This window comes from Anastrepha ludens, chromosome 4, assembly GCF_028408465.1.
Source record: "Anastrepha ludens isolate Willacy chromosome 4, idAnaLude1.1, whole genome shotgun sequence".
NCBI classification, from domain to species: Eukaryota; Metazoa; Arthropoda; class Insecta; order Diptera; family Tephritidae; genus Anastrepha; species Anastrepha ludens.
The window spans coordinates 55,637,200-55,660,009 of record NC_071500.1 but is presented as its reverse complement, the minus strand read 5'-3'; positions in this window follow the sequence as shown (position 1 = coordinate 55,660,009).

Genomic DNA, 22,810 nt, shown 5'->3' with positions numbered 1-22,810 from the left:
TTTATGTTTTTGGAGGCGTCTACTTCTTTCGTTTGTTTTGTCAAAACGAATAAATCGTAGGATTGGCTTGAACTCTCCGTGCACAGTTGTTTTAAAAAAATTGGGACCTCACTTTTAAATTTTTTGCCTCCTAGGCTCCACGAGCATATAAAATCCCAATAAATGCACTTTTTTATGGAAATGTAGTTGTCCAATCGCACCTCATAATTCGGGAACCTTCTTCTTCTACGTACTTTTTATAGGTTTGATAATATATAGTTATCTATTATGTTTATTAATGTTTTGTTTTGCATAGTCCGTTCGCCCTTTCACATGCTTGAAAATACAGGTAGATGGTAACCTTCCAGGAATACCACCATCGTCAAATTGTAACCACACAGTACCGTCGGCAGGTCCTTCGGTCTCCTGAAAGGTGTTTTCAGTTTCTTCATCAGATTCCGAACTACTTACCACACAACTCCTTTTTCTGGGCATTTTCATTTTCATTGTAGGTGATCGAGGCGATGATAGTTCTCCAGATGATAGTTCCTAATATGTTGCTTCTGCTTCTATAGCGGAACACTCTTAACTTATGTTCCTTAGCTTTCCCAATAACTTTCTTCTATTCAACATTTCTTTCCTGAATTTAGAGTCCAAAGGAAACCAATTAAAAGACGCTTTCGAATGGCTTTTAGTGCATAAAGCAGAGCTGTCCAAAGTCGGTACGTGCTCAGCTCGCGGTTCTCTCACTCTTTGAAAGCTTATCGATTACAGTATGTGATCCTAAACATCATTGATCCTCTTTCCGCCCTGAACTACGTTATAGCGCATAGAATGGGAACGAGTTACGTGGGCAGGCCTGGCCTTAGCTGTACTACCTTTTCCCTCTTTTCTCAATTCATGGCTCACAACATCTTCTAACTCATATTGTTTGTAAAACTAACGGGAATTTAGCTTGCATGCAAAATTCAAGTTTCGTTGTTGTTGAAAACGCACCACAGACAAACGCGCTTAGACATCGCTCAAAAACATTTGCAGTTGGAAACTGAGTGGGACATTGTAGTGTCCTCCGATGAAAAAACAAAATTCAACCTAGATGGCTCACACTTGAACGGTAGTTATTGGTTCAATTAGCGTAACAACGACGTACAGGGTTTGATTGAAAAGTAATGAGCCTTATTTTTTTTAAGAAGTTTTATTAAACCTAATATTCTTCAAAGTAGGACCCTTGAACGTGAATACACCGCTGGTAGCGGTCCTTCTACTTCAGGAAACAATTTTTAAACTCATCCGCCGGAATCGCGTTCAATTCGGCTCTCACAGTTTTTTGGATCGCCTCGATGGAGTCGAAACGCTTCCCCTTCAGGCGCGGGAACAAGAAGAAGTCCGGAGGGGACAGGTCTGGGCAGTAGGGAGGGAAGGGAAGCACCGGAACCCCCATCTTGGCCAATACAGAGGTGCAGGGGAAGGCGGTGTGCGCCGGCGCATTGTCGTGATGAAGGGTCTAATTGTTGACGAGGTCGGGCCGATTTCTCGCACATTGTAATAAGTTAAATTTAACTCTTCACTGATCTCACGTAGACTAGACCGTCGTCATTGTTCAAAAAATCACGAACCCGGTTCACATCTTCGTCTGTTTGCGTCGTCGAAGGCCTTCCAGAACGCTGTTCGTCTTCGACGTCCTCCCGGCCTTCCTTGAACGAATTGTGCCTCCGTTTTACCTGGGAACTGGACAGAGATTGGTCCCCGTGAGTCTCCTTGAGTAGCCCAATGGTTTCGGTACTGGTTTTGTTTGGCTTTACGCAAAATTTGATCGAGTACCGTTTGGGCACCGATTTTGGGCAATACAGGTATAACACATATATGTATATACCGGAAACGAAAGAGAGGAAGGTACCTACAATTATAGGGAGCTGAGTTGTTATGTACCTATATTATGTATAGGGATTTTATAATTGTGTTTGTAATTGAAATTGAAAAGCAGTCAAAATGACGTCCTCAGGCAATGTAGTGTTAAGGACTCAAACAATAAATAAGCAATGAATTTTTAAAAAACGCAATACTGTTATTCTAAGTTCTCGCTGTTTTTTGATGAAAATACAACTTTATTCTGAAAAAATGGTTACAAGTGAATCATTAAAAGAATTGCCCATCGCTGGTTACTACAATACTTTTTCCCATCTTTCTGGTAAATCTCGTATACCGTTGCGGCAAAACTGTTCATCTTTTGAGGCTGTCGAAGGATTAAGCCATTTTTTGATGTCTTCATATGAATGGAACTGCTGGTGGCCAACAACTAGACTATGTGCCATCGATCGGAACAGGTGACAATCGGGTGGCGCAATATCTGTAGAATATGGCGGGTGGGGTAGGATTTTCCATTTCAGTGTTTCTTGGTAGATTTTAACGAGTTTGGCAACGTGAGGCCGAGCGTTTTCATGCTGCAGAATCACTTTTTCATGCCTCTCCGCGTATTGCCGCCGCTTCCCGTGCAGCGTGAATATTCGGCCGAGACGACGACGTAGAAGCATGACCGGGCAGTCCCCATGACTTTATTTTCTTTGGATTGCTGTAATGAATTCAGTTTTCATCACCCGTCACGAAGCGATGAAGAAAACTCTTCCTTTTTGGCCGCTGGAGCAGTTGTTCATAGGCGAAAAAACGACGTTCAACATCCTTTGGTTTTAACTCATAAAAACCCAAATTCCCTGTTTCTGAATTATTCCCAAAGCATGCAATCGGTTGGAAATGTGTTGGCGGGTAACTCCTAATACAGAAGCAAGCTCTTCTTGCGTTTGACGCGTTTGACACGGATCCTTATTGAGCAATGCCTCCAATTCAGCGTCTTCGAAGGTTTTTGGCCTTCCTTCCCGCTGACGGTCGTCAACAGTAAAATCACTGTCTTTGAAGTGACGGAACCAATCTCGGCACATTGTTTCATCTAAAGCAGCATCTCCATAAACTTTTTGTAGCTCTCAATGCGCTTCAGCCGCCGTTATTTTTCGAATGAAAGAGGAAAATCAACACTTTCCGAATATGGCGATAATTCGGCTAATGTGTCGAAGCAGTTTGTTTACCATATGTCTAAGCTTGGTTTATGACGTTTAGGTTACATTAGAATCGACTAGCACACACTGCTGGCGGCATCTAACAGCGAGAACTTAGTTGCCGTCTAGCGATATAGAGCTGACCAGCAGCATTCACCAATTGGTCACTACCCATATTCGATGTAGGAGCAGATATACATATATTTTAATGCAATTTTTTTTTTGGCGACAAAAAATTTTGTAAGAACTAAAAATTTATACAAACAAAGTTTAAGGAAACGTTTGACTTGTTTTTGCTGAACCGTAGCCGAAACTGAGCTGTGTTTTTTTGCCGAAATAGGAGTTCGAATGTTCTTTAAGCATTCAAACAATATTCTTTGTTAACAATTTGACCACGTGACCTTGATTTTGGAACGACTTTTCCGCATCAAATGCGTCCGAATGCGTCAGGATGTGCGTCAGTTGTTCCATGCCGCATCACTAACTATAATGACCACATCACTAAATTTCATGACCTCCTCATAATCGAAATTTATATCTTCACAGTTTTTAAAGTACGGCCATTTTATAAAGGATTTGGGAGTGTGTGGAACCGGATGAGAAGAGATACATCTGAGGTCTTTCCAACATTTTGAATTATTCATATGATATGTCAACAATGTGAAATGGGCCACTCAATAGACCATTTTTGAGCATCAAATCTTTAATTTGCTTCCAGGTGTTATTTCTCATTTTGTCTGTTCTATTAAATAATATTCATTTATTTTTTTTAGTATAGACTTCGCCTCTCTCCTTACAATGCTCTATGCGAATCTTTCACTACCCATAAAAGCACTGAAAGTCATATTCGCTATCGTCAGATTACCAATTCTGTGATATTACTATCCGGTTTGGCCGCAGAAGGGCGAGCCGGCGTGAATCGTCGTCAACGTAGTCTTGGCCACCTTGCAAACACTTAATCCACTTAAAACACTTGTGTTGTTAACCTTAAATTAAAAATTATTTTTAATTTTAAAATCCCCTGCTCGCTTTGGAGTGTTCCTTGTATGTGCGCAGATACATATTATAGCAGTTGCAGTGACTATCCAACGCACAAACTTTCGGCGATCTGCTGCTTGGATTTCTACCATATAATCGTACCTGTATATAAGTTGGCGAAAACTTTGGCGCTATTCATGTTGTTGTCATCTGTTTCTGGAAACTCCCAACCGCACCCGCTAAATGTACTACAATTTTCTTGCCGTCGGCACAAACAGCTTGTCTATCATTAAATGAAACCCAGAAGGTAATTAATTAAGCATAGAAAAGAAATAATGAACGGCAGGCAACGAAATGTACAGCGCACCAAAACTGTTTCACCCATATTTTCAGGCACAAGCTCCTCTGCTCGAGCGCAATCTTTTATACAGCTACATTAGAAGCTCAGCGTTTTCTTGTCATTCTTGCGAGTATGCCCGTTGCAACATTCCTTTATTGTATCATTGTGCTGGCGTTGCGTTTTGCTTTTTTGCTTTTTGTTGTTGTTGTTTTTATACATATTTGCTTTTGTTAATTTCACTTTTGTAAAACTTTTGGCTAAGTAATAAATAAATACTTCATTCGTGCCTGTCTGCGAGCGAGCACTTCTCAGCTTCTCACCACCTTTGCGTATAGTATTTTGCTCGGCTCTACCTTTCCCCTTCCATTTCCATTTTACTATGATTTACCCAGGGTTGGATGCCATGTTGTTTCATTTGTCATTTCGGGCTAACTGTCAAAGTTTTTCTGGGTAAATGAAAAGCGGCGCATGTTAGAGTAAAAATGGGCGAAATAGCAAAAAAGTCGACTGGTGGGAGTTAAAATTGAAGCTGGCTGTGAAGTTTTGAAGAACTGATACTATGGATAACAGGGAAGAGGGACTGAGAGTCGGTAGGTGTATGTGGGTGGAGGAGAAGATACCGGTTGAAGACAGATATATATGTATGTAGCTTTATATAAGTCAGCGGTTGGCAAATATTTTGCTATGAAGTCTGGTTACTATAGCATTCGAAAATTAATTGTATAATATTAGTGATGCCAAAGAAAGGAAACTGTGAACCGAGTCAAAGGACGGTTTGTGCTCAAAGGAAAACTTCGCCTGAAGAAATTCCTATTTCTAGTACAAATATTTGAAAATATTCTAGTACAAATATGGAAAACCCGTGGCAAGAATCTTTAAAATTCGCACTGCTAATGAGGTTAGATTAGAGGGAGATGAATATTAGGTGAGTTAAAGGGGGCAAATGAAGTGGTGCTTGGGCGCTGGATAAGAAGAAATTAATTTACTACAGCTTGCAGCATTTGGTACTGCTAGTTTTACCCACCCGCCTTGTTCGCCGTATTTCCTAAAAGAGACGACAAAAAGACTTCCAGCATTATTTCGAGAATGAAAGACTCGCTTGGAGCGTTGCTATAATAGAGAAGGGATATATACATATTGAAGGCGGTAATAAGTAAATCTGTATGAAATCCAAGTGAAACGTGTCATGATATTAATCTGGTAATTTATCGGCCGTATCTCGTATTTATGTACACTGTGATTTTTTACTGATTTTGAGCTCGATGGCTTGTCGGCTCAGGACGACAGAGTCCTTTTGGAGTACTCTGGCTGCCAGAAGCTCCGAAGCTAAATGTGCATTACAAGAGTTAAGTCAAAATAATCTTAATCCAATAATACTCAGGATCGCCTTTTGGTGAGGTCAACAAAATTCCTCTAAAAGCTACAAAAATAAAAAAGTTATAAAAAAGGGATTCCCAAAACTTACTTGCATGTGCTTGGCTCATTTCGATTCGTAGAAAACCCCTTTGAAAGACAAATTAGGCAGTGCTCGGACATAAAAAAATAAATTTATTGAAACAGTGATTTTTATAAAAAGAAAAAATATAGTTAATTTCATCGCACAGAGCTAAAAAAAAACTGGTGAGTAAGGAATTTAAACTAATATATTTAATAGGTGATGAAAAATACACAAGCATTTAGTAAATTAAGTGTATCAAAATCGCTCCGAAAGTGAAAGCGCCTAAAGGCGGTTTTGGGCGTTGCGCCCAAAATGTGTGGTCATTGTGTGCTTTTAAAATTTTGTGTTTTTTTTTTACGTTTTGTTGTTGCCGATAGATCGGGGGTAACACTTGAGGACAGGGCCAAGGTACCTGTTCACGGATGGCTCGAAGCTGGACGGTAGCGTTGGAGGAGGAGTATTCTGCAAAGAGATCCCCATCAAACTCAAATTCAGGCTACCGGATCACTGCAGTGTATCCCAAGCAGAGGTGGCCGCAATTAAAGAAGCATAATAACTGTTAAGAAGGTAAATATTTACGCCGATAGCCAAGCGGCAATTAGGGCCTTAGGCTCTATTATGGTGCATTTGAAACTGGTCAGGGAATGTCTGGTCTCCATCTCGATTTCATCAGAATTCTTCGATATAAAGATAATCTGGGTACCTGGTCATAGCGGCTTTACTGGAAACTGCGAAGCCGACGAGCTGGCCATACAAGGGACCTGTGAGGTAATGTTCCCGCGAAAGGAAAGGATCGGGATCCTCTTGACAACCTGCGCTTTACTCCTGGAAGGATGGGCTTTGCGCTCGAGTGATATTCTGAGGATGACAAAATCTCATCTCTCAAATTTCGTGGGCATCCTCACGGAGCACTCTCCGCGGGGTATACATGTCGTGAGACTCGGAATTACTTCGAGTCCTTTTTGCGTCAGCTGTATGGAGGATGAGGTGGAATCATCTCAGCACCTGCTTCTCATCTGCCCAGTTCTCGATTCAAGCATCTTAGTTCTCACTTCTTTTCTGCGCCTGCTGATATAGCAGGTTTTGATGTCAAAAATCTGATGAACTTCATCAGCAGCATAAAGAGGTTAACACAACCGCAGACTATTCACCGTTCGTAGTCCACAGACACTGAACCCTCCCAATCCATTTCCCTTTCGTCCTTTTTTGCTTCACCTCTTTTTCTCCTCTTGTAATGGTATCACAAAGGATGAACCAAACTTCTTTCGTCCAAGTGGGCCCACTCTCTGGGCAACCATCACTACCTCACGTAACCTAACCTGTTGTTGATGAAGAAGCTGCACTTGACCCAAATTTTGATAACGACATCAGCGAATGTCTCAACTCGACCGATGCATTAATAAATGCAATAAATTTGAGTATCCTGAATGATTTCGAAGCACATGCAACTTCAACTGCCACTCTTTCATCAGAGGATAAAAACTACAGCGGCTTCCAATCCAAAAGGTCGAACTTCATCCGTTGCTTCCGATGCTCTGCGGCCTCAATCAAGCAAACGTCGATGCGAGCCTCCTCCTGAGCTTGGATTTGAGGATGGCGGACCTGCTGTTCCAACGAATGGTGTTTTTGTTGGTAATTTAAATGAATTAACAAACAATTCACCCATTCTCAAATAAATTACTTGGAAGAAGAAGCATTTACCACTACATGCTACTTAGGCCAAAGTAGCACTTGTTGGCAAGGAGATTCTACGTTGGATTTCAAGGCTGACCTTGTTTTCGGTGTTAATGCTGGTTCCTAAGTATACGAAGTCTTTTACAACCTCGAAACTGTCAATAGTGACGCGAGTGCGCCGACTGTTTGTTGAAGACAGGAGGTACTTCGTTTTGTCCTAGTTCACCACCAGACCCGCTTCGTCCGCCATTCATAAATATCAGCCTAGTTATGATCGATTATTTAAATGAAAGATTTTAAGCTGCTCCCATGCTTCAAAGGCTGTATGTTGTTGAGTAAATGTGGTCGACTAAAATATAAGGCAACCCGATCCGCCAATATATGCCAGCTAAACCTTACAAATGAGGTCAGATAACGTCGTATTTGAAAATACTCCTGACCTTGGCGCTGCTTCAAATTTCGCTGTAAGACTTTTTCAAAAAGTTCCGGACAACGTCAACCATATTATCTGCTTCGATAACTTCACTCGGCTTGGTTGGCAGTTTGGGGACAGTGTGAGTTAATCTTGTGCCAAACTGTAAGTCGTTTGTTTATGCTGCACTTGCTACAAAAAATGCTTTGCGTGGCTATTCCAAAGAGTTTGTAGGTATAGCTTTCGGTGTTGACATCTCTAGTGCGTTTGGTATCCCCTTACGTTGGTATTCAACAATTCTTGACTTGAAATACAGATACTCAATCGCAAAAAGTGACTAGATGGGATCGAAAAAATAAAGAAAATATCGAGATGGGTTGAGTACATGCGGGGTAGGTATGTTTACTTGTACAAGATGAAGTCAGAGTCTAATAAAAACAGGACCTCAAATTCGTTAATTTTGATCAAAAATTAGTCCAAATTAATTTTTTGAGCACAGTAGAAAAATTAGCTATCTGAGGGTTAAGGATGTGGCATGGCTTTAAACTTTACTGAGTTCCTTACGTGATATTTAATGCGGTGTTGCTGCAGTAGACTTTATAGAGACACTACCTGTAAGCTTCGATATAACTATCAGCATTTGTAGTAAATGATTGTATATGTAAGTCTCAGACACCAAGTGGCACAAGATGAGTGCAGTAGCTTAATTAATAAGCACTCGGTGCGTGTTTAAAATATTTCACAACTTTATTGAGACTTCTTGCCATGTGACAGGTGTACGAAACAAAAACGCTGCCTACTTAACCGTTTGAGTGCGATTCGTCGATATAGCGACGATAACTAATTACTCCAAATTTGCGGCGCGTTGCTATAGCGACGATTGCATCACTGTGCATTTGGCGTTCGGCTAGGAACGTGTTGAATATTATTTTGCGATATTTATAAAAAATTTATGTCATATAAAAGTATAAATTAGTTGAGACCGTTAAAAACAATTTTTATTTTTCGTTCAATATCGATATTTTGAAAATAAATTGCGCAAATGTGTAGTATGTAGTGTAAAAGGATCTAAAAATCCAAAGCGTTCCCGGCTAATATGCAACATTTGCAAAAAAGGTGTGCATGGTACATGTGTGGGGAACCACAAATGTGCCAAAATTTGAATAATAATGCCGGAACTTGTTGTAAAAAAAAAAAAAAAAGATGATATTAAAAAAATGTAAATAAGTTTTTCTTATAATCATAACTAATAGTTTAGTCTACAAAATAAAAATAAAATTATTGAAATATGTAATTTTTTGTGTTCTCTATGCTTATATTTGTAAAGCCATCATATTTCAGTTTTCTTAGACCAAATTTTGCTTCGCAATTTTCGTATGTATTAAAGAAAATCGCTTAGCACTCAAACGGTTAAACTAATAAAAAGCGATTTAAAAAGAAAGGAAAGAAAAACTTTACGCGGTCCAAATATAGAACGGCCACGATTCGGCTCCAATCCGCGGCCCGCCGGTTGCCGAACACTGGCTTAGGTGGACTAGCGCAAGCAGCAAGCGTATTGTATTTGACTGTTGCTTTCTTCTACGCTACGTTCTTTACTAGCTGTGCTTTTTTCTTATGATAAAGTGAAAAATGAAAAATCGTTGAAGCTGAAGGTATTTTAGAAAAAAGTGTAGGAGGATGAAGTTCAGATAGACATTTGGCAGCTTCCAAAAATTAACTGAAATTTCGTTCAACGAAGCAAAGAAAAAGAAAATAAAGGTTAAAAGGAAATGTAAGAATTAATATTTCTTGCAGGATTTGCACCACATTCAAGCACATAAGTAGACATGCATGGAACATTTAAAATAGATACAGCCTCAATTTCACACAAAACTTTGTTAATGCACTTCGAAAATAATTTCTGAAATTATAAATATAAAACGAATGCCATATCTCAAAATAAACTATGCCATATTTAAATTAGAGAAAATTCTCCACAACAAGCAGCTGCAATACGTAATTTTCAATATATTTCCCCCATTTTATCAATAGTTTTCTTGTGCCACTTACTAGAGAAAAGTTTTTATGCTCAGCTGTGGAACTTAAAAATTGAAAAGCTTTTAATTTAACACCCCAAAAATTTGTGAATTGGCAACACTTTTTGCACGAATTTCTAAGTATAAGTATATATTTGCCACATTGTTAGCAACAAACGGATTGTACCAGCCAGCACTTCTTGTCAAGTTTAAAGTTTAATTTTGCAGCTGGTAAATGTGCCCGCAGGATTTCGATGAAACTCTTTCAACAGAGTTTTAGGTGATATTGAGCGTGCCATGCCTCTAATTGTACTTGTGTATGAATGCAATAACAAAAATTGTTGATGCTTTGTTGTACTGTTACAAAGTTGTATGTATTTTTCCCAAGCCATGGAAGTTTAAAAGTTTTCCATCTAATTGTTGAAAAGCTTGAACATTTTAATATGATGAAATTACAACAACAAAATTCAGGCGAATTTCATGAGAGAGGTGAAAATAGACAACAAAAAATATATGTCGATTTTTCGTAATAGAAAACTTGAGAATTTTAGTGGTAGGCCAGAAAACTTCCAGGTACAGTTAAAGTTTGAAGTATTTTAGAAATTTCATTGGCAAAAACCTTTTTATGTGAAATACAAAGTATATAATTTTGAAACTCGGTACAATAATTTAAACTTTGTTCAGCTTGTATTTCTATGTATTTATACAAAATATAATTTTTTTTCTAAACATATTATATATTTCTTGAACAAGAGCACTGTTCTAATTAGAATGCTTAGCTGGCAAAAGTGAGTACTTCACTTAGCGAAGTTTGATAGCAAGTTTTGTTGACAGAAGGTGATTTTAAACGTCGCTTTGGAAAACTATTTGTGTTTCGATTGGGTGCCATACTGGAATCCTTTGAAGCTTATCCTTTGATTGATGATTCGAAAAGCTGGTTCAATTCCTCGCAATACTAATTAATTCAAATTTAGTTCTAAAGGGCGCACAATATATCAATCTGGTCGCAGTGCATAAAGGTCTTAGCCTAACCCGTCCAACCATTACCATTATCAATGGATTGGTAGTATCACCGTGGCAAACGTTAATTGCGTGACGCGAAAAATTGAGGAAAAACTTTTGTTTTTGCTAGAAAATAATGCACTCTTTGTAAATGTATTTATTGTTCGTGACCATTTCGCCAAAAGCTCGACTCCCATGATTAGTTCCACTACCATTGTATTCACCTGATTAAGCACACTTTTTTTTCTAGCTGTTCAAAAGGTCTCAAGACATATTTTGGTTTAGTGCTTGCATCTTAATACTCTTTGTTGTTAAGGTTTATACAAAGCGGCGCAAAATTAATGAATTAGGTACATAAATTTGTTTTTGAATAACTTTTTTATTAAATAAAAATAATAATATTTTGAGTGGTGCAAATCTTTATTTCGACTTTTACGCGCCCCCGTACTTGGCTGTTCATATACTGCATGCTTATAGTTTATACTGTGAGCTAGAAAGCACACGTGATCAATCGGATTGACGTTGGACATTATTTGCAAAAATTATACCTACATATGCAGATAGGGTGACTAATTTTGCGCCTCCTTGTATATTCATAAACTCAATACGCAAAATGATATAAAATGAAAATGATCACTCTAGTGGTAGAGTTTCGTGCTCAAGAAAGGACTCAACGTGAATAGCTAAGAAGTCTCATGTGTTTGTTATTTCCAGGAGGCCTCTCTAGACTTCAACTTTTCCAAACATCTTACTTACAGTGCCGTCTCTGCTATCAATTATGTGCATACGGCTAAAAAGCTCGGAACCATTTGCAACCAAAGATTAATTTGGAATAGTCACGTAAATTTAGTCGTAGGAAAGTTGTTCTGAATGCTTCGCGCGCCTTGGACTGCGCAACACTTTACTCCTCTACGCATTCCCATTCTAATTATTAAAACATATGCTATGCCATCGTTATTGTATGGTTGTGAAATCTTTGTAAATTGTGGTTATTCGTGTAAGCACAAGCGTTGTTTAATAATATTACTCGTTATATGTTCGGGATCTAAGCAAGATACCACGTTTCTCAACTTTCTGACACAATCTACTCCAAGTCCTTGGATAAGCTTCTTCACTTCAAATACCTATTACTTTTGCACAAAGCCTGCTATACGGAACTATCTGGGTACCTCGCTCTCTGAATAACTGTCACGAGGTCAGTGAGGAACTTTAAACTTCTCGCTGCTAGATACCGATAAATATAATATTTATTGAAAAAGAATATATCCAAGCCTATGAAATAAATTAATAATTAATAAATAGGCTGCGTGTTCAGTTTATATGTAGGGAGGCTACACACAAGCCAGTAAGATTAGGGGAACGGGTATATAATAGTTACACCAGCTCAGTTTAAGCTTTAAAACGTCAAAAGAAATAAATAATTCACACCATTCATGCATGAATTGTTTCGATACACTTGTACAACAAAGTAATATTCATTATATTTGCCACTGCTAAGGTATTATTGCAAGCACTCGAAGCAATTATATTCTCTACTTACACGCAGAAAAAGTCGAAGAAAAGTCGAGAGTTTACGCGTATTTTATCCACTTTAGAGCGCCGTTTGATTGAGTATCACGAAACGCCGTTACACTTCTATTTATATAAGCTGCACCATATCGGCCTTGCAGCGAAACTAGTGAAGTTCATAGAGAATATATATACAGCGATGCAAACAAAGTTGTATGGAGTGGCTCATAAATTTCGGATACATTCAAGACAAACTCAGATGTCAAACAGGGATGCTTATTGCCGCCAATACTATTGGGTTGGCAACTAAGTGATAGCGGATTTCACTCACAGGTGGCTTCAGTTGAATTTTTAAGTTGCAGTAGTAGGTATTATTTGGACCACCCTGTAGTATAACCAATTTTTGAATATTTAATCAATTACTGTACCTGAATGAAATTTGGTTTAATTTCAGCAAAAAATTATAAATTTTTTGCACACTTTTTTATATTTTAAGTGGTCTAAAATTGGTTATTATAGAAATATATTCAACTGGAGCTCGTTTGTATCAGCTGGTATTTTAAGGGGACAGATACCTGTAAAATTTCGAAAAAAAAAATTTATAAAATGTTAATACATATAAACCTTTAAGAATATGTCACAAAAATATTAGGATGTAAATTTAAGTATTTCTTATATTATAGATCGTCAACCGACTCTATTCTTTGCGTTCAAGCGCTGGGAGAGGTATAGTTACGTTGTACTACGTGTAGTACTTGTACTTTAGACGCGTTTTTCTCAAAACTATATTTTTCGAATTGGCGTACACGATATCTCGAAAGGTTTTGACCGATCTCCCTGAAATTTTGCACACATCTTTTTTATGATATTACTTTGTATGCGAATTTACAATTTCGAAAATTTTTCGAAAAAAAAGTTTTTTTTGAAGCAAAAATAATAGAAAAATTCGCCCCGAAATTCATTTTTGAAGTGAAAACTTCTTTAGAATCGTTGGGAGTGATTTGAGACTCGATGAAACGAAAAAGCGGTACTCTTGGCTACGAAGCGTTATATGTTGATATACGTATATTATATATGTGGCTGCGTACTGCTGAGCCACGCTAGTATAGTGAGTATTGCAGTATGTATACTACACTGCCTATTACTTGCTTTGGTGTTTAGTTCAAGCGTCATACGTATGTATGTATGCTAGTACGTATGTGTGCGCGCCTGCGTATTATGGAGCCACGGCGAGCGAGAAGGCATTATGTATACCTATACTACACTATCTAATACTTGCTTAGACCAAGCGTCCTACGAATGTTTGTGTGTATGTTAGTACGTCTGTGTAATATACGCATTACGACGACGCTCATAATAGCAACCGTGTGCGCTGTATTGCGTCCGTATTTTTATATTCGTAAATAGTCGTGAATATCGACAGAAAAATAAGCCACTCGTATCATTTGTTGAAATTGAAAACATTGAGGATGAATAATACATAATAAGATGAAGAAAATAAAATATGAACTTTATAGCAATATTATAATGAACCTATAATTATCCCGCTCTTAATGCTGCTTTCGTCTCATTCTCTCTCAGTTTGTTTTATGGAAGGTTTCACTTCTATCGCGTCTAACTGTTAGACTGGTATTTTTGTTTTTAAACTTTTATTTTTTTTCATTTGTTTTTAATTAATATAGAAATTATAACATTAATAAATAAAAAAAATTTTGGTTTCAGGTCACTGACGCCGATGCTACAATGCCCGCCGATTGAGAAGCCCCGCTGCGACCTTCCTGGAAGAATTGAGTGTACATCCGCCATTTTAAATGATTAAAATAAAAAAAGATGTGTATTATTTTAATGTATGTATAAATACACTGTATGCCAATTTTGAAAAAAATATATTGACTTCTTCGTTTTGAATAATTTTAATGAAAATCAGGGAAAATATGGCCGTTTACAGGTATCTGTCCCCTTAACCGATATTTTGCCATGCACAGCCGCACAATTGACATTTCGTAGTATATCGCCGTTTTAAAAATACGACCCTTAAACGTAGAAAAAATATAAAACACGAACAAGTTGAGCTGAAAAGTGAACTTCCCTGCTGACAACGTTCTTCTGAAAGTGGACTTTTCTGCGAATTGTAAATTTGGCCACTTCCAATAAAAAAATTTCCTACGAATGTTCTGTTTTTATACTCTAAATTTTTTTGTATTTGTTCCGACTTTCTAATTGCTTTTAAGCTTTCATCAATTTTTAACGGAAACTTCGCATTATATTTGCTTTAATTTGTATGCCTTTAAGTTTATTGCTTTTCCATAAAAATATTTACGCTTTGTTCTCAAGAAAATCCGAATGTATTAATCGAATGCGGAGTTTCGGAAGAATTCTTTTTACTAAACTCCAATGTGTTTTCATAATTCTTACTGTCTAGCAGGGCAATTGGCGTAGTGAGGCAAAACGGAAGTAGAGGAGAAAAGTATACGTACACATACAAACACTCATAAACATATTTGAGTATGCATGCATGAACTAATAGACGTGCATACAGATAATTGAAGGCGGAAAATACTGAAATCAGACAAATTTTTCTTCGCTAGAATTTCATTTATCCAAAAGGCGTGCAATGTGCTATATTGACTATGTTATTAGAATGCTCAATACTCAATACCAAAGCAACTCAGCGGTACTAAATTTTTCAGCCATAAAACAATGAATTGCCTGTGCTGCTGAATTTTTTCTGTGCTGGCCTATTTTGTGGTCTGGTTAGTGGCACATTTTATAAACAAAAGAACTGTTGAATAAAAAAATTAAAAAAAAGAAAAATGTAAAAAGTGAAAAAGAACAACGACAATGGCACTGTTTATTAAAGCAAGAAAATATATGTATATACAGTGAAACCGCCCTTGTGCGGCCACTCACTGGCAGTCAATTAATGTTTCAATTAATTGAATATTATTTCTTATTTGAATAGAAAATATTGATATTTGATATTGATACATGTATTTTTTTCAAAAGTGCGTATTTCATTTATGCGCGTGAGCGCATATAAAGTAATAACGAAAATAAAAATAAATAATAAATAAATTTCAGTCAAATTTCAAGTTTCAAATTTATTGCTGCAAAATCCCTTGGCGCTTGAAACTGCATTCAAAGCCATTTCGTCGGAGAAAATTTCATTAGATTCCTCGGTAATATTCTCAGTGCCAGTCGATTATCGTCAATAGTTTCCATTTTTTCATCAGTGAATCTTGGTTTTCGGTCCATGTATTACTATCTATTTTTATTAATTCATGAGAATTTGAATTAGATTCCCCAAGGATAGATAGCTGCAAGTCATCTTCAAGCTCGAAATCAGTTGACACATTTCTATTTGTGTCAAACCCCTTTTTGTGGAAACAGTTTTTATGGTTTCCGCTTGAACTTTTGCTCAGGCCTTTACGAAATGTCTTGCCTCTTAGTCATTTATAATTTTTTTAGTCAAACCAGGATTTAAGCTTATCAAAATAGGCTTAACTTCGATAACAATAATAACTCGATAACAAATTATAAAATTTCGAATCACTCCTTGATTTAAAGGCTGCCACACTTAAGGTAAGTTAAAAGGTACTACTAGGTAAGTTAAAAGTTATTTTCATTTCTTTAAATGTATATCACGAGAGTGAGATGCTGAGTTGATCAGAAATAATAATATCAAACCACTGCACAAGCCAAACTAAGTACATGAAATGCATGAAAAAACATCACACTTTATCCAGAAAGTCCCCTTATTAAAAGGATGACCACCTAAGGAGAGTGTAAGCCCAAATTGTTTACTCGTATTTTTTATATTTTTTTCCATCGCGTTCACGTCCGACCAACAGAGGCTTTAATATCTTTTGCTAGGAGGTTCACTTCCGCTCAATAGAGGTTTTTGTGTCAATTTTATAAAACTAACTGTCCGAGTCCTGCGAAGTGAGTGTCAACGGAGATATTAGTAATTTGTTCCGAAATGTATACTTAATACTTTGTATAGTGCAAAAAAAAAAACTAAGTGCCGCCCAAGGGAGATGCCCGCTTATTAAGCTCGTCACAGCGGGTCTGTTCCGTTCGTTGCGGCGTCGATTTTGACTGACACCAAAATATCATATATTATGTCGGAATGCGCAAAATCTGGCAACTTTCTACTTTTGCCGTAAGGCAAGTGCGGCGAAAATGCCAGCTGTTTAAATAACAACGATTTTTATCGAAGGTGTTTTCTACTACATATATCAAAATGCAGAAAATGAAATTTAAATTGTTTGAGTCAATGCAAATGCACCTCTATCTTTTCGATAAATGTTTGAAAGATTAGTGAAAGGGTTAGGCTTAACCAAGTTGTCCTGAAAAATGAATGTGCGTCTAACAAAAACTTGTTTATATACACAAAATATAATATTTACTGTTACGACAAGAACATCTGTTGCTTTTTTGTTTATATGGGGCAATATTTTCATTGTGGCACCACAGTAATTTTTACACGTCACGTTAGTCAAATGCGTTCCCGCAACGGAATCATTGTGACAGCCTAGTAATAGAGGTGCCCATTAGGAGAGGTTTCACTGTATAAATACATGCTTATGTGCGTATTTTTAGCGAGCAGTCGGCAATTTTTTCGCTGCATCTTATTACAATATGCGCCCAAGTTATGGCATCAAAATGCTGTAGGTTGCGGTTGAAAATGTGTTATTAAATGCGAAATTGAATTAGCTGGCATTTTTCTGTTAGGAAAATTTAGCAGTTTGCTGTTGCAAAACAATGGGTAGTCAAGTTGCACTCTTACTCCTTATTGAAAATGAAAAGTGCAAGGGGAGAATAACGAGCAATGCCCCCTAAGAAGACCACACACCGTGCAATTGCCACTGTAGCCATATTGCGTTGGCAATTGTTTGCATATTTCCCTCATTTTTTCTTTCAATAAAAAATCAACTTAAAATAAATTATAAATAAACAATGCAACCGTATCGCTCAATATACTTAGTTTTTCTCCTTCATTCTAACTGCTTATTGAACACATTTTTGTTGCTACGTATGGACATGCATACAAATGCATATTTGCATGCAGCTCCAGATTAAGGCTCAGCTTTAGCTCCAGTTCCATCGCCACCTAATTTGCTGTCATATTTGGATTTGTTTCCAATTTTAAAACAAACTACAAAAGATCAAAGCAGCTTGAAGTAGACTTTTGTGGCATAGTAAATCAACTAATGAAAGTAGTGAAAATAAATATTTAGACAAGAAGACAGCGGCGTCCAGTGATGCCAACAGTGCATCAAAGTGTACAGTGGGCTAACATATCAATTAAATTGTATTCATTTATTAGCAACCACTTTGTGTTTTTTTATTTTTTTGTGTATTTCATTTGTGAAGTGGAGTGGTTGTTAAGTTGAATTAATTTTCTCGCCGGTAAGTACTCAATTTTCGACGGCCATTTGCATATATCGAATACATATGTAGATTCATTCAAGGTGATGAAACCAGAGCAGCTGATTTAGCTACTTTGTATTTTGATTGTCAAAGTGTCCTGGACCTTTGTTGTTGCCTTATGTAGTTTAATATGTAGTTTAATTCCGTGCATCACATCGCAAGTGAACGTATTCTGTAAATGTAATCAAAGTGGGCTTACATTTGGCGTGTACGCCGAATGTATTTAAATTATATTCATTTAACGATTTCAAACTAGGTCAAAATAGACAACTGATATGACAACTCATTGATTTGCTGTTCGTCCTTCAACTAAAGCGCTCCAACGTTAAAAAAATCTTCTCTTGTCTATTCAGCCTACGCCATTTGTTTAAGTTAACTCCGACGCCCAAATCAGATTTTACAACAAACTGGTTCGTTACAAAATACCCCATACTCGCGCTCGATAGGCACGGGGTGGACTCTCGATGAACAAATCTATCAAACTTCTGTCACTAACAGTGTGAGGTTCAGCTCAAAAAATAATAATAATAATAAATGCATAACTGAAACAGGATGTGATTGCTGTTGTGGCAACCTTATTAACCTGAATAAATACTACTAGTATTGGTCCTCGCTGGCATTTGGCCAATAATAATTCTCACTATAAGTAACAGGTTTTATCCAATTGCAACTGAACTATACTTATACCTATGGTAGTATAAAATATATATAGCGTTAACGGCACTTTTTACCATGAGCACTTGTGTGCCAAGTTTCAGTTCCTAGCTTTATTGGTTTAGAGCTATATTGGTTTTCAAATTTTCGTCTATGTGTATGCCAGCACGCTCCCTATATGGTGTATCAAGGTTAATATTTCGGCACTCAATCTGGTGAATGGTATGCTCAAAAAAGGGGTCTAGATATTTTAGTGTGTCGTATTTATACAATCATTATTATGGTCATTGAAGTTATCTAACGGTACACCCAGAAATCGTGCTATTCCGCAGGGGTTAGATTCAAGGTAAAACGATTTCAGGTGAATTAGTTGAATTAGGCATATAAAAAAATATTAGATAGCATTGTACGGGTATCCTTCACATATTAGACAGAAAGTCTGTTTGCTATACCAGATTTCATGCTGGGTAAATAGAACTTTACAACCTGCTGCAATATCCAGAACGTAGATGTATAAATGTTACGCAGATCTCAGGAGACAAACCCAGCACTTCGTCTGTATTGGGTGGTGGTTAGTTCTGAATGTGGCATTCTTGAGACGAGAGTTTGTGTGAGTGCAAAGAGGTTGAGGATTGCTTTCGGCTAACGGATTTTCTGCCTAAAAGTTTACATGCCAAAGCGATTGGTGCCAAAAAAAGCAAGTATTATTATTATTTCTAAACAGTATCGTGATTTTACAATACTCTAAATTAGCCAATATTTCAGTCTCCTTTAAACTGCCGCAAAGTAGTAGTGTTTTTTAAGTACAGGTCTTCGCGATGCTGCAGGCATGCAAAATGCTTAGGGATCGCTATTAGAAGAAGTAAATATCTTTTCCGATCGTTTAGGAATCGTTGTTAGAAGAGAATGATTTTCCGATCAAGGCCTTCCGTCACCATGTTGCAGCTCTCTTCTAGTCAATTCCTGTACGGGGAAGATCAAACGTCTCGATCATGCAGGAAACATTTCGGAGTTATAGGGCATGGGAACTTGGAGGGAAATAAAATTTCCGATAAGCTTGCCAGGAAAGGGTCGACATAATCGGTTTCAGTTGTACCCATCTCAGACATCGGTGTTCCCTTAACCGTTGTCAAAGGAACACTGAACAATTTCTTTTTTTAAAAAGCGCAAGACAGATGGAGTTTTATCTTATCGTGTACTATGGCAGAAACACTTTGGCCTCAATACAATAGAAGCAGGGCGCTTTAAATGCTAGGGATCCCCCGCCATTCAATTTCCACACTTATAGCATTGTACAACCCTCTTTGCAGACGCTGTAGGGATCCTGCAGAGAAAGAGACTCTTAAACACTTTCTTAGCAAATGTCGAGTTCTGGCGGCTGGGCTAGGTTCCTTAGTGTGCCTTTCGGAGATAACCTGAGGCAGTTCTCCATATGTAGATTCTTTTTCTCTCCTTCAGTACATCAACAGAGCTCTATGGTTGTAGATGGCTTTTCTTCCTTTAAGTTTTATAATTTTTCGCAGGTTGTAGTCTACGTTATGGTATCAAAACTGCTGCTGTCTAATGATACTTGTTGCGTACCCGTCATTTTTTTTATATACATAACTATCGGAATTCGTCGGCAATTCAAAAGTTTGTGAAAAAATGTGTGCTAAGAAAAAGAAACTGGTACTGTCGAGAATAGAAAACTCACACCAAAAACAGGACGTTCTATAGAATATTACTGTTTTTGGTTAAATACTCACTGAGTTCTCCTTGAACTCCTCCTATATATTTTGTTTGTTGTAACAGCATAATTTTTAACTAATTTCTTCAAATTGTCGCACCACAGTGCGCCTCCTCATCAATGACAGTTCATGTGGCATGCGGTGGCGACAGCTCAAGAAAATGTGAAACATTTTTATTTTTGATGGAGCGCCAAGGCGAAGCGTAGACAAACAGACAGACCGACAGGCACTGGCAACTCAGCATCAGCAGCATCAAAGGGAAATTCTAGTCGCACGTAAACTAAAAATAGTCGCGCAGACCGAATAGTGAAGCGAAGTGGTGTTATGCCGCATGTTACGGCGCTTCTTCATTGGCAGGAAGGTTGTGGTGGTTAAAAAATTAAAAATCAATTTAAAAAGTTTCTCTTAATTTACAATTTTCTTTCGCAATTTCATTATTTACTTTCCTCTTAGTTTTCTTTTATTGACGTCTAATACTTTTTTCTTTTCAGTCTTTTGCTGTTTCAGCGTGATTTTGTGCAAAATCGACTGCAGCAACTGGAAAAGCATTCGAATGTGGCAGCAGCTCATTAGCGGCAACGTGCCACAAACTCCGCAAAGACAGTACACGAACGGAGGTAGACGTACGAAGGTAAGGAGATGCGATATAAATCGGCAGACAGCATATGGCATAAGCGTTTTGGTATAGCGGTGCCAGGGAACTTAAAGTGGGTGGTTCCACTACAGCGTAAGAAGCATGAAGAGCATTTTTTTTTTGAAATTCAGTAAAACTTTTGCCATTGCTATTTGCATTGAGGCGACAAATTTGTGGGACAGCTGCCAGTAACATTCACGCACTTGGCGACAACAATAAATACAAAAACGAACAATGCCACATGAATGAACGCAAAAGACGGACACAACAACAATAACAACTAATAAATGAATAGGGTACTTATTTCAGCACGAGCAGCAAAAACGAGAAAAGTTTGGTGGAAAATTTGGCCAAAATTAGTATTTCTTCCAACGGCTCATCGCGTTTTTCTAGTTAATAAGTATGTATGTATGTAAGTATAAAAATAATAAGAAAATGCTTAAAAAAGCGTTCGTCTAATGAAAGAGACAAAATAAAAATACCTTTGTGTACATACTATATATGTTTGTATGTACGAGTATATGTATACGTAGACAGAAAACGCTATTATGTCTATGCACTTCAGGCATTTTAGCCCTGCAGTGAAGAACCAAACTGCTTAGCAAACATTCTAGTTCCTGATTTGGTATCTGATGCGAGAATTCATACTAGTTCGAGCGTAACTACAATTGCACTAGTTGCAAAGTGACTAGTTGCGAAGAGACGATAAGGAATATATCTATGTATCTATCTATATATATTAGGCCGGGCCGATTTGTGGGGAGGCAAAAAAATCGCCCATTGCTCTGTGAAAATCATATTCTAGAGATCAAAATAAGAAACTTTGCCGAAGGAACCATACCTCTAAAACGAATTTTGATGTCCCCCAATTTGAGTTTTTTGACTCGATCAAACGAATCCACAAATCCTTTTGTTTTTTGCGAATCGCTGGTGTTGTTAACTGTCTAGTGGTGTACAATACTTATTTGAATAGAAGCGCGTTACGAAGAATTCTGGGAGGTATGAAAAAATAATACTTTGAGGCGGAAATGCGCAATCAATGTCGCCTTTAATAAACCTTTGAAAACAAACGAGAGTGGAAGAAGCGATCTTCTACTTTCTAAAGACTTTAAGTTCATCAACAGCAAACGTGATGTGCAAGATGGAATCGGATAGGATCAGAAAATTTTACTGATTCTAGTAAAAATTTCAGAGACACCTTTTGTACACATTCGATCTTGCCGATTAAAAAACTCCAAATAAAGTCAGCGTATATCCAATTTAGAGCGAACGAATCCAGTAAACAGCGATTTCAGGGTATAAGGGTCCATAAAATTTAAGCTATTCTTAGGTTAAAGCCCAAGACAGAATATAATTTTGATAAGATGTAATTAATGCACTATTAAATGTTCCTTTTGTGGAAAAATTAAGACGCACACCACAAATTGGAGGAAGAGTTCGGCAAACACCTAACAGAAGTGTACGCGTCAATTATTTTTTTATATTATTTTTATTTAATGAAGAACGACTGCAAAAAATTACACCTAAATCAGTAGATTCTTTAGCAGACTGAGGTATACTATTCGATATGTTGCAAGAAGTATTAACAGCAATAGGGATTTTGGAAAAAGTGACATGATAGGACTATTTGATATTTAAAGAAAGTTGAGATTTTTGACACCACATAACAAATTTATCTGTAGCCTACATATGTCAGTATTTAGAACTGAAAATTTATAACTGAAAATATTTGTAAGTCGTCAGCATATAACAGAAAATTAGCCAATGAGAAGCAATTGCTAATGGCATTGATGGATAACACAAAGAGTAGCGGACTTAAAACACTTCCCTGAAACACTCCAGAGCAGGCAATGCTTCAGGGAATGTTTCAGAGGATATATGTACCATCAATTGCGATCACACAACGCCTTCCGCACTTCAACCATTGCAGGAACACGGTGTGAAATCCAAGCGAAAATAATTTATATA